The sequence below is a fragment of the Cetorhinus maximus genome, chromosome 31 (genome assembly GCF_964194155.1).
Source record: "Cetorhinus maximus chromosome 31, sCetMax3.hap1.1, whole genome shotgun sequence".
Lineage (NCBI taxonomy): Eukaryota > Metazoa > Chordata > Chondrichthyes > Lamniformes > Cetorhinidae > Cetorhinus > Cetorhinus maximus.
Window position 1 is genome coordinate 8,979,906 of NC_135909.1, and position 11,858 is coordinate 8,991,763.

At 45.5% G+C, this 11,858-nt stretch overlaps 1 non-coding gene across 1 annotated transcript; it reads left to right on the top strand.

The window, feature by feature from the left end:
* Nucleotides 1–7,218: 7,218 nt before the first annotated feature.
* Nucleotides 7,219–7,300, top strand: trnas-gcu (transfer RNA serine (anticodon GCU)). Its single transcript has one exon. It is a non-coding gene; the product is annotated as a tRNA-Ser (tRNA).
* Nucleotides 7,301–11,858: the final 4,558 nt, after the last annotated feature.

Here is an 11,858-nt window from a genome sequence, read left to right on the forward strand (position 1 = left end):
ACTCTGAGCTTCCTGTCACTTGTCATTTCAATTCTCCACCTTGCTCCCACTCTGACCTTTCTGTCCTTGGTCTGCTGCAGTGTTCCAGTGAAGAATAACATAAGCTCGAGGAAGAACACCTCACCCTGCACATTTCTGGCCTCAACGTCGAGTTCAATATTTTTAAATTATAAACTCAGCCTCTCTCTTGTTTCATGTGTTTCTTTCAGGATTATCATTTTATTTTCTGTTTCTTATTTAATTCCTTCACTTTGCAATTGGGCGGCTGATCTTTAGCCATTCTCACCTCATCTGGAGCCACATTTTGTTTTTTGCCTGTTCTAGTCCTTTGGCTTTGGCGCAGTGTAACCTTTTGTAATTGAATCTCTCCGGGCCCCCAAACCATTACAAACCTGTGCTTTTGTTCAACCTCTTCCCAAAGCCCGGACCGGTCCCTTGCTCCAAGTCTATTACATTCCTATATTCCCTCAGTTCAGATGAAGGGCCACCAACCTGAAACATTAATTCCTTTTCTCTCCACAGTTGCTGCTATTAACAGCATTTTCCGTTTTTATATTATAGTCTATTCATTGACTTATAACACATCCCTTTTAAGAAAAGCGTCAATTATCTGGAATTGGTAACAAGCCACTTTTAATCAGACAGAGCCATATTTACACAGTTTCGATTCCCTGACAAAACACAGAATTTTACCGATTCCATTCTGTGTCCACGGGATCAATTCCCATGCCGGCTTCTCACACCCTTCCTGCTGTTCAGAATGTAGGACTGATTTTTATCCATAAATCATAGAATGATAAAGGACAGAAGGAGCTCATTCCGCCTGCGTTGGTTCTTTGGTTGAGCGATATAATTACTCCTAGATCCGTGATCTGTTCCCATTTTCCTGTATTCCCTTCCTTCAAGTTTGTTTTCTCTCCAACTCTCTTTTGAAAGTTAATAATTAATCTGCTTCCATCACCCTCCCAGGTAGCTTCCATTTCACAATGAGCTCACTGTGTAAAATACATTCTCCTCATCCCGTTCCTCGTTCTTTTCTCAATCAGCTTCAAACTGTGTCCTCTGGTTAGCGACCCTCCTGTCAGTGGAAACAGTTTCTCCTTATTTACTCTAGTAAACTGGTCATCATTTTGAACACCTCATAGGAGATGTTTTTTCGATGCAAAGCAAGTGGTGGGAATAAAGGTGAATCTTTAAGAAGACTGAAGCTGTTTGTGAATTTCTCCAAATTCGAGCCATTTCAGCAGCAGCGCCGTGATTTAACAAAACTCCCCAAAGCGCTTCAAAGGAGCTTGATCAAGCAACATTCGACATCCAGTCAGATATTTGGCCAGATGAACAAAACCTTAGTAAAGCTGATAGATTTTAGGAGGGTATTAAGGGGGAGAGTGAAGTGGGGATGTTTCTAGAAGGAATTGCAGCGCTAAAGGCTCAGACAGCTGAAAACGTGGCCGCCAATGATGAAACAATGCAAAGTGTAAATGAGCAAGAGAACAGAGATGGATTCAGAAAGAGAAATGTCTTGGAATGGAACTGGAACTGCAGTCTGGCCAGTGAGAAATCTCCCCCTGAACCACTAATGTTCACACAGCCGCTCATTCCATGTATCCAGTTGGAAACCTGTCTGAAGGAACATACAGTCTGACAGAGCACGTGTGATAATCCTCCACTATCTGATCTAAAGCTGCAACAGGAGCTGTTCATTACAGCTGTGATAACCGTGTTGGTCTTGATATTCAGTGGTGCAGATTCACATCATCCTTGTTTCGAGTTGTCTGTCATAAACAGTCTGGAAAGATGACTGAGCAGTAATGGGAAGCAGTTTCCGCGGTGGCTGTAAATGTCCAATTTTAAATCATTCTGAGGACTGAGCAGACTGACTCTGGTCAGCATCTTTCAAATGTTTTTGTTTTGTCCTGAGACGGTGATGAGATTTCGGCTCAAAAACAGAATTACCTGGAAAAACTCAGCAGGTCTGGCAGCATCGGTGGAGAAGAAATCAGTTAACGTTTCGAGTCTTCATGACCCTTCGGCAGAACTGAGTATAGTTAGGAGAAAGGTGAAATATAAGATTTCGGCTGTTCAGTGGTTCAGATGGGAAAGTGGGGAGTGACCTGTATAGAAGGAAGTTCGGGACGGCAGTTTCCCTTTTCTGAGTATATTGATAAACCTCTTGCTGACTTTCTTCAATGCTTATCTAAAGCATTCCAACCCACAACCTTTAAATGTCTCTGTTTATACCGACTGCAAGTCCAAAGCGCTATCGGTTGCGCCACAGATCTACACCAATGATACTTGTTTCCCATCCCAATATGGGAATTTCTGACATTGACGGACAGACAGTTCAAAATTTCAGCAATTTGAACAGTGACTATATTTCAAAAGTGCTCATCGTCCGTAAAATGTTTTTGGACGTCCTGTGGTTGCGTAAAGAGCTATAAAAATTCAGTAGAACTTCAAAACGACATGGGCAGGTTGGTGCAATGGGCGGTTAAGCGGCAGAGAGAACCACATAACCCTACAAAAGTGACGGCGCAGAAAGAGGTGATTCAGCCCATCATGTCTGTGCTGGATTGAAAAAAGATGAAGAAGAAACTAGCCGCTCATTTTAAACCCTCTTCACAGCACGTGATCCGTAGCCTTGCAGGTTACAGCGCTCCAGAAGCAGATCTAAGTACATTTTAAATGAGTTGAGCGTTTCAGCCTCAACCACCGGTTCAGGCAGTGAAACCCAAATGCTCGCCACCCGTTGCATGAAAAAGCTTTTCCTCGTCTCCCCTCTAATCCTTCCAAAAATGTCCTTAAATCTCCGCTCCCTGACAATTAACCCCTCAGTGAGGGGAAAGAAGAATTTACTGTCCACCCTATCTAGGCCGCTCATCATTTTGTACATCTCAATTAGGTCACCCCTCAGCCTCCTCTGTTCTCAGGAAAACAACCTTAACCTATCCAATCTTCCCTCGTAGCTGCAATTTTCAAGCTTTGGCAGTATTCTTGTAAATCCTCTCTGTGCTCTGTACAGTGCAATTATGTCCTTCCTGTAAAGTGGCGACTAGAACTGCACATAAAATTCCAGCTGTGGACTAACCAGCGCTTTTGCAGTTGATTTCCTTTTCCAGGGAAATGTGAAAAGATTAATTGTGGTCGGAAGAAAGCAAAGAGGTAACATAAAATAAAGCGTGTGCACCCAAAGGGCGTGCAAGAGCAGGGGGAAATTGTGGGCATCTTCATAAATGATTGAAGGTGTCAGGAAAACTTTTATTCATTCACGGGAAGTGCACTTCACTGGCTAGGCTGGCATTTATTGCCCAACCCTAGTTGCCTTTGAGAAGGTGGTGATCAGCTGGTGAGCTGCTGCAGTCCATGTGGTGTAGGTACACCCACAGTGCTGCTGGGAAGGGAGTGCCAGGATTTTGACCGAGCGACAGTGAAGGAAATGCGATATATTTCGAAGTCAAGATGGCGTGTGACTTGGAGGGCAACTGTCAGGTGGTAATGTTCCCAGGTAGCTGCTTGCCTTGCTGTTCTCGACCGTAGGGGTCGTGGGTTTGGAAAGTGTTGTTTAAGGAGGTTTGTTGAATTCCTGTATGCATTTTGTAGATGCCACGCACTCCTCGACTGTGCGTCGGTGGTGGAGGGAGTGAATGTTTATGTTTGTGGTGCAGTTCAAGCTTTTTCCTGGATGATGCCAAGTTTCCTGAGTGTTGTGGGTGCTGCACTCCACATGGCAATTAGCGACTATTCCATCACACTCCTGACTTGTGCCTTATAGATTCTGGACAAGCTTTGGAGAATCAGTAGGTGAGTTACTCGTCGCACAATCCCTCGCCTCTGACCTGCCCTTGTAACCACACTATTTATATGGCTAGTCCAGTTCAGCTTTTGGTCATCAGTGACCCTCAGGATGTTGAGAGTGAGCGATTCAGTGGTGGTAACGCCATTAAACGTCAAGGGCCAGTGGTTAGATTCTTTCTTGTTGGAGATGGCCATTGCCTGGCACTCATGTGGTGCAAATGTCATTTTTCATCCCAAGTTTGGATATTGTCCAGGCCTTACTGCATTTGGATATGGACTGCTTCAGTATCTGAGGACCCACGAATGGTGCTGAACATTGTGAAATTATAAGCGAACATCGCCACCTCTGACCTTATGATGGAAGAAAGGTCGTTGATGAAGCAGTGGAAGATGGCTGGGCCGAGCACATTACCCTGAGGAGCTCCTGCAGAGATATCCTCGAGATGAGATGACTGAACGCCTTAAGAATTACTACAAACTAATGGAGTTTTCCACCTGATTCCCATTGACTCCAGTTTTCCTAGCGCTCCTTGATGCCACACTCAGGCAAATCCGGCTTTGATGTTAAGGGCAGGCACTCTCACCTCTCCTCGGGAGTTGAGCTCTTTTGCCTATATTTGAATCAAGGCTGTAAGGAGGTCAGGAGCTGAGTGGCCCTAGCGGAGCCCAAACTGTGCGTCAGTGAGCAGGTTATTGTTAAGCAAGTGCCGCTTGATAGCACTACTGATGACCCCTTCCATTACATTACTGCTGATCGAGAGTAGACTGATTGGGAAGTAATTGGCCAGGTTGGATTTAGCCTGCTTTCTGTGTACAGGAAATACCTGGGCAATTTTCCACATAGCTGGGTAGATGCCAGTGTTGTAGCTGTACTGGAAAAGCTTGGCTCGGGGCGTGACATGTTCTGGGGCACAAATCTTCAGTACTATTCCCAGAATATTGCCAGGGCCCATAGCCTTTGCACTACCCAGTGCCTTCAGCTGTTTCTTGATATCACGTGGAGTGAATTGAATTGGCTGAAGACTGGCATCTGTGATGCTGGGGACCTCTGGAGGAGGCTGAGATGGATCATCCACTCGGCACTTCTTGTAGCAAATGCTTATCATTTGTGCTGATGTGCTGAGGTCCTCCATTATTGTGGATGGGGATATTTGTGGCGTCTCTACCTCCAGTCAATTATTTAATTGTCCATCACCATTCCCAACTGGATGTAGCAGGACTGCAGATTTTAGGTCTGTCTGTTAGTTCTGCGATCGCTTAGCTCTGTCGATCACTTGCTGTAGATGATGGTTGGAATGCAAGTAGTCCTGTGTCATAGCTTCACCAGGTTGACAACTCATTATCAGGTCAGGCTGGTGCAGCTCCTGGAATGTCCTCTTCACTCTTCATTGAACCAGGGTTGATCACCTGGCTTGATGGTAATGATATAGTGGGGAATATGCCAGCCCATGAGGTTATAGATTGTGTTTAAGTACAGTTCTGCTCCTGCTGATGGCCCACAGGGCTTCATGGATGCCCGGTCTTGTGTTGTTAAATGTGTTCGAAATCTATCCCATGTAGCACGGTGGTAGTGCTACACAACACGATGGCAACTATCCTCAGTGTGAAGGCGGGACTTCGTCTCCAAAACTTCTGTGCGATAGCCATTTCTACCGATAGTGTCGTGGACAGATGCATCTGCGGCAAGCAGATTGGTGAGGTTGAGCTCAAGTATGATTTTCCCTCTTGTTGGTTCACTCAGCACCTGCCACAGACCCAGTCTCGCAGCGATGTCATTTAGGACTCGTCCAGCTGGGTCAGTAGTGGTGCTACCGAGCCACTTTTGGTGATGCACATTGAATCCCTCCACCCAGATGACATTTTGTGCCCTTGCCACCCTCAGTGCTTCCTCCAATTGGTGTTCAACATGCAGGAGCACTGCTTCATCAGCTGAGGGAGGGCGGTACGTGTTAATCAGCAGGTTTCCTTGCCCATGTTTGATCTGATGTCATGAAACTTTATCGGGTCTGGAGGTGATGTTGAGGAATCCCCGGGCTACTGCCTCCCGACTGTATACCACTGTGCCGCCACCTCTGCTGGGCCTGTCCTACCGGTGGGACAGGGCATATCCAGGGATAGTGATGGTGGAGTCTGGGACATCATCTGTGAGGATTACTATGTCAGGCTGTTGCTTGCCTAGTCTGTGAGGCAGCCTTCCCAATTTCGGCACCAGCCCCCTGATGTTTGTAAGGGGGACTTTGCAGGGTGGACAGGGCTGAGATTGATGGTGCCGAGATCGATGTCGAGTGGTCCGTCCAGTTCCATTCCCTTTTTTGTGGCTTTGTCGTGGTTTGTTACAACTGAGAGGCTTGGTAGGCCACTTCAGAGGGCAGTTAAGAGTCAACCACATTGCTGTCTTCGACAGAGCGATCAAGTGGCTCTAACTCACCAATCACCTGCTCACTGAAGCTCAGATTGGTTTCCGCCAGGGCCACTCAGCTCCCGACCTCATTGCAGCCTTGATTAAAATATGGACAAAAGAGCTGAACTCAAGGCGTGAGTTGCAAATTACTACAGTTGACTATACAGAAGCATTTTGCGGAGTGTGGCATTGAGAAACCCAACAAAACTGAAGTCAAGTTATACAAGGAGGGAAACTCTCCACTAGTTGGAGTCGGCCCCCGGGATTTCTAATACATTCCAACAGATTTCCAGCATCCACAGTATTTCGCATGTAGTTAATTTCCTGTGGGTGGCAATGAAAGGATATGTTGAATACTTCTTCTGTGGCAGCTGGCTCGTTGGACTAGGGGTATGATTCTCGTTTTGGGATTTATGGTGAATTAATATGCCAGAGGTCCCGGGTTCAATTCCCGGACGACCCCCGCCACCACCCCCCCCCCCCCCCCCCAGCATTTTAATACATTAATTCGTGTGCTCGAGGTGGTGCCAGTTGGGGAAATCAGGTCCAGGTTTGAACATCCGGGAAATCATTGCGGAGAATGAATCACAATACAGAAAACCAACGCAAAGTTTCTCCGAATGCATCGAATATGGCAACTCTCTCCATGTGGGTTCAGTCGGATGCTGATTGCTGTCAGTTACAGTCATGAGTGAAAAACCACATTTCAGTTGTGTTCCGGTACTTGCAGTGAGCCGGAAGGAGTTTCTTTATTCTTCCAGATGAATGTATGTTTCGGTCTTTCCGCGGTGGGTTTTCACACTGTCTAGAATCATGTTGGATATCATGTTGAAGTGTTGAAGTGATTCACATCAGTCGATTTACAACAGATTTGATCTGATGTGATGGAAATGTATTTTATTGACAAACTACATGAGACATCTGGATGGTTATTCAGGAGCTGAAACAGGCAGGATCATTTAGTTCAACAGTTCATGGATGTAAAACAGTACAGGAGGAGGTTTAATTAGGTGACTGCACGTGACGAGGTGGCCGAGAGGTTAAGGTGATGGACTGCTAATCCATTGTCTTTTGCACGCGTGGGTTCAAATCCCACCTTCGTCGTCAGTTTATTAACTGGTTCTTCGTGAATGCGGTGCTTTTTTCTGAAGGCATGTCTGAAATCACTGATGTAATCTTCCGAGACTAGGTTTCCAGAGGAGGTGGCGTTGGGATAATGTCACTAATCACTCCATGATTATCTGAATTGAAGGCTGCTCATCCACTGTGCTTCCCACGCGTGAGTTTAAATCCTGTTTTTGTATGGGACGGCGTTATGCAGAAAGGAAATCGGAAATTACCATCAGACCCAAGTTATGACGTTTCCTGTAATACCGTGAATATCAATGTTTCAGGGACGATCTGATTGAAAATGTTACGATGATTAAATAACATTCTAGCTTCGTTTTTTAGTCTAGCGGGCAGTGTGCAAACCATTTAGCTTGTACTGGGGTGTTAACAAGAAGCATTGGGAATCGAAATTCCTGCAACAATCTCTCTCCCTGCCGTGAGAAAAAGTCGGTCTCTTTCAACTGTGGGTGTTTATCTCTCATTGTCTGTGACATTTCTTCAATTAACAATCTACTTCTGCCTCTCCTTGGAGTGAAATGTCTTCTGTCGTCTTTCCTTTGCTGTGAATGATGATTCAGTCAGTTGTTCTCTTGCTCTTTTACAGTCAGGAGTTTGTGAGTTCTATACTCACTCCAGAGTCCCGAGCACAAATCCAGGCTGACGCTTTAGTGCAGTAATCAGTGAATGCTTCACTGTTAGTGGTGCCATCTTTTAGATGATATGGTAAATTGAGGTGCCCTCTGCCTTCTCAGCTGCAGTTTACCAAGCAGCATTTCGGAGAGGGGCGGGGGAGTTATCCCATGGTGTCGGAGCCCACATTCATTCCTCAATTAAAATCACTTAATAACAGATTTATTGTCTTTATCACGTTGCTGCTCCTGGAAGCCGGCTGTGAGCATATTTTTAAACAAATTGTTCCAAAACATGGTGATTGAAATCCTGTCAGGAAAATTCAAATTCCTATTGAAAACTCTGCTGAGTGAACTTCATTGGACAGCAGAGAAATCAGGTGAGGAATTCGAGTAAATCGACACCAGAGGAAAAGTCAACGTCAAAACTGGATCACCTCTTGCGAAGATCAATGAGTAAAAGCTGAGAACTCCGCGCATCATCATTTCATTGACCAGAGACACTCACGGAAGTGTTTTGTAAAATGTGTCTCTAATGCAAACCTGAAGGAACGAAACCTTCCCAGTTCATGGTGATATTGGGGATGGAATTCCATTTTTTAAATAAGTGATTAAGAATGAACGATCATGTCTGTCAAAATAATGATTATCTGTGTCTTTGACGTGATGATGTCTCCGCTATGCTGATAATCTTGTCCTTCTCATGGTCTATGTCTCAGGGAGAACGCTGCTGTCCAAATAAGCATGGGAATTATGGCAGGGTGTCCTGTATATCCGACATAATGAAGCTAATATGTATAAACTTCACTATATCGGGTGCAGATAAGATATTGGTTTTCGTTTTTGTTACTCAGATAATCATAGAGTGATAGAGAGCAAGGGAAGGCCGTTCAGACCATGGCCTGAAATGGGCTGAGAGAAAGGGGAAATCCTCGGCTGGTGTATTTTTGCAGCACTTCTGCTGCGTCCGTGTTTGAAATAAAACGATTTGAGAGATTGGTTACAGATTGAAGTGTTTACTGGAAGCAAGAAGCTGATGTAAATTTACTATGAAACAAATTCAGAGGTGATTTTGTGTCGCAGACAAATGTTATTTTATAGTGTTAATGAGAATTTAAATAAACTGAGTATGGTTTCAATCCATCGATCGCTGGGTTAGGAGGCCAGCACGCTTCTGCAACGCCAGTCTCCTCCAAAGCAACATTTTTCGACTGCCTATTACCGTTGTTTGGTAGCCAAACACATATTCACTTCCTCATTACTTTTTAAACAGGAGCACAACTATTGGGAAGCTCACCCAAACTCCACAAATCCACTTACGCTACCACGAATGTACCAGACAGGGAAAGTCACACAAGAAAGTAGCAAGAGACTATCAGGATAAACACAATCGCTGACACTAAATGGTGCCGAGCAAACCAGCAAGATATTACAATGGAGAAACTGATCATTTATGAAAAGGTATTTCCTGCTGCATAAAGATAGGGCCTGTTTTAAATGTAATTCCTATTGTGTAACTGCGCTCTCTGCTGTACAACTGATCCCTCTGTGGTGAAACTGTGATTCTGCCGTTGAAACATCCTCACCGTGGTTGTGTAAAATGCTTCCCTGTTGTGCAAATATGCTCCCGGCTGTGTAAATATGATCCATTGTGTGCAAAACTTTTCTCTGTTCGATAAAGATATTTCCTCTAGTGTAACGATGTTCTCTGTTCTGTGAGGAGGTTTTCTTTGGGAAAATATGTTCTTCCTGGTTTCATGGTCTTCCTTGTCAAATGCTGCCTTGATATCAAGGGCAGTCGCTGTCACCTCGCCCATTGAGTTCAGCAGTTTTGCCCAAATTTGGGCCAAGGCTGCAGTGCAGTCGGGGCTGAATGGTCCTGGTGGATCCCAAACTAAGCGTCAATGAACAGGCTATTGCTGAGTAACTGCTGCTGGATACCACTGTGGAATACCCCATCAATCATTTCCTTATTTTGACAGTGGGAACAGTAATGGGGCGGTACCTCGCCGGGTTGGATTTGTCCTACTTATTTTTTGTGGACATGACATACCTGTTGGCATAGCCAGCGACTTCCACATCTCGTTTGGGGGCGGGGGGGGGGATTGTTCCTGGTCTTTTGTAAAGCTCTCGTTAAACCAGAATGGGATGACTGTGGCTGTTAAACCCTGGGAGAAAATGTGATTGTGGGATACATGAAGCATCTAATAAACTCTGCTACTGTACCTGAATGAGATGTGTTCTGTATCTGTCAATCACAGGTAGTGCTTGCGAGTGTAAGATTTATTCTGTATCTCAGTCTGTCGAATGGTTTGTGAGATGGGATTCCTTCTTTATCGGTCAATGTCTAGTACTGCATGTGAGGGCGGGGTTAATTCTGGCTTTCCCCTTGTCTTCATCCTTCTCCCCACCATCCTCCACATTGAATGGATCATCACTTGTCATTTCTTTACAAGGCAGGGAGTTGTTGTGAACTGAATATTCTGCCGGAAAATGTGGTGGAAGCAGATTCGATATAAACTTACAAAAGTGAAATGAAAAATATGGTATGGAAAAATATTTTAGGGCTATTGGAAACGACAGAGGAGTGGGGCTGATTTGCTACAAAAGAGCTTGCTCAGAAATGGTTAATACAAACGCATCCTCTTGTATTGCAATTTATAATGAAATGGCGGACAGCTCTTCCCAGAATGCTCGGGGTGATGTATAACGGTCTATCTCCAACAGATAGGCACTGCGCAGGTGCAATAGGTCGTCCACGGGAAATCCTGCCTACGACGAGCATGCGCGCCACAGCTTCCGGAACCTGAGCGTGGCCGAGTGCAGTCTCAGTAAGGCCGAGTTTCAGCGGCTCTCAGAGCCCGAATCGGAGCCGCCGGGTCCGGCGGACGTGCGGAGAGGGACCCGGGGGACGGCACCATGAAGCCGATGGTGCAGCGCCTCCCCCATCCCAGCCGCCGCTTCCCGGATTCTTCTCCCGTTTGCACCGAGTCTTTGATGCGGTAGCAGAGAGGGTTGGGGAGGGTGATGCTGTTCATGTGGTTTACATGGATTTCCAAAAGGCATTTGATAAAGTCTCACACAACAGACTTGTGAACAAAGTTACAGCTCATGGAATAAAAGGGACAGAGCAACATGGATATGGGATTGGCTGAGTGACAGGAAACAGAGGGTAGCGGTGACTGGTTGTTTTTCAGACTGGAGGAATGTTTATAATGGGAGGAATGTTGATAGTGGAGTTCCCCAGGGGTCGGTGTTAGGACCCCTGCTCTTCCTGATATATGTTAATGTTGGTGCACGGGGCACCATTTCAAAATTTGCGGATGACGTTAAACTTGGTGATATTGTGAACTGTGAGGAGGAAAGTGTTAAAACTTCGAAAGGACAAAGGCAAGTTGGTGGGATTGGCTTACAAGTGGGAGTGGTAAAAGGTCTACCTCGGAATTTCACAGGACCGGCTCTGGGGAGCATGCACACTCAATGTCTAGGGAAGTCAGTACATTGAATAGAGCGGTTTCTGAGATGCAGGGAATTGTGGGAAGTGCAACCACCATGAGCAGATGTTAGTAAGTGTTTTTTTCCAGGCTGACTGTCAGTGACCTGAAATGTGATCTCTGCTTCTCTCTCCACAGATGCTGCCTGACGTGCCATGTATTTTGAGCATTTTCTCTCCTCATTTCAGATTCCTAGTATCCACCTGATTTTGCACGTGAATTATTGCTGGTCTTGCTCACAAAACCGAGGCCAGAAACACAAACTGACAAATGCAGATCCCTTTTGCTTCAGGGTGGATGTTGGACGTGGAAATCATTCCTCACTTTCTTTGAAGGGATGTTCCTGTTGGCTGACTTTGAATTGCGGAGCAGAGAGAGGAGACATTGATGGGTTTAACCACGAGCTCTTTTAAGAACAGTAGGGCCCAA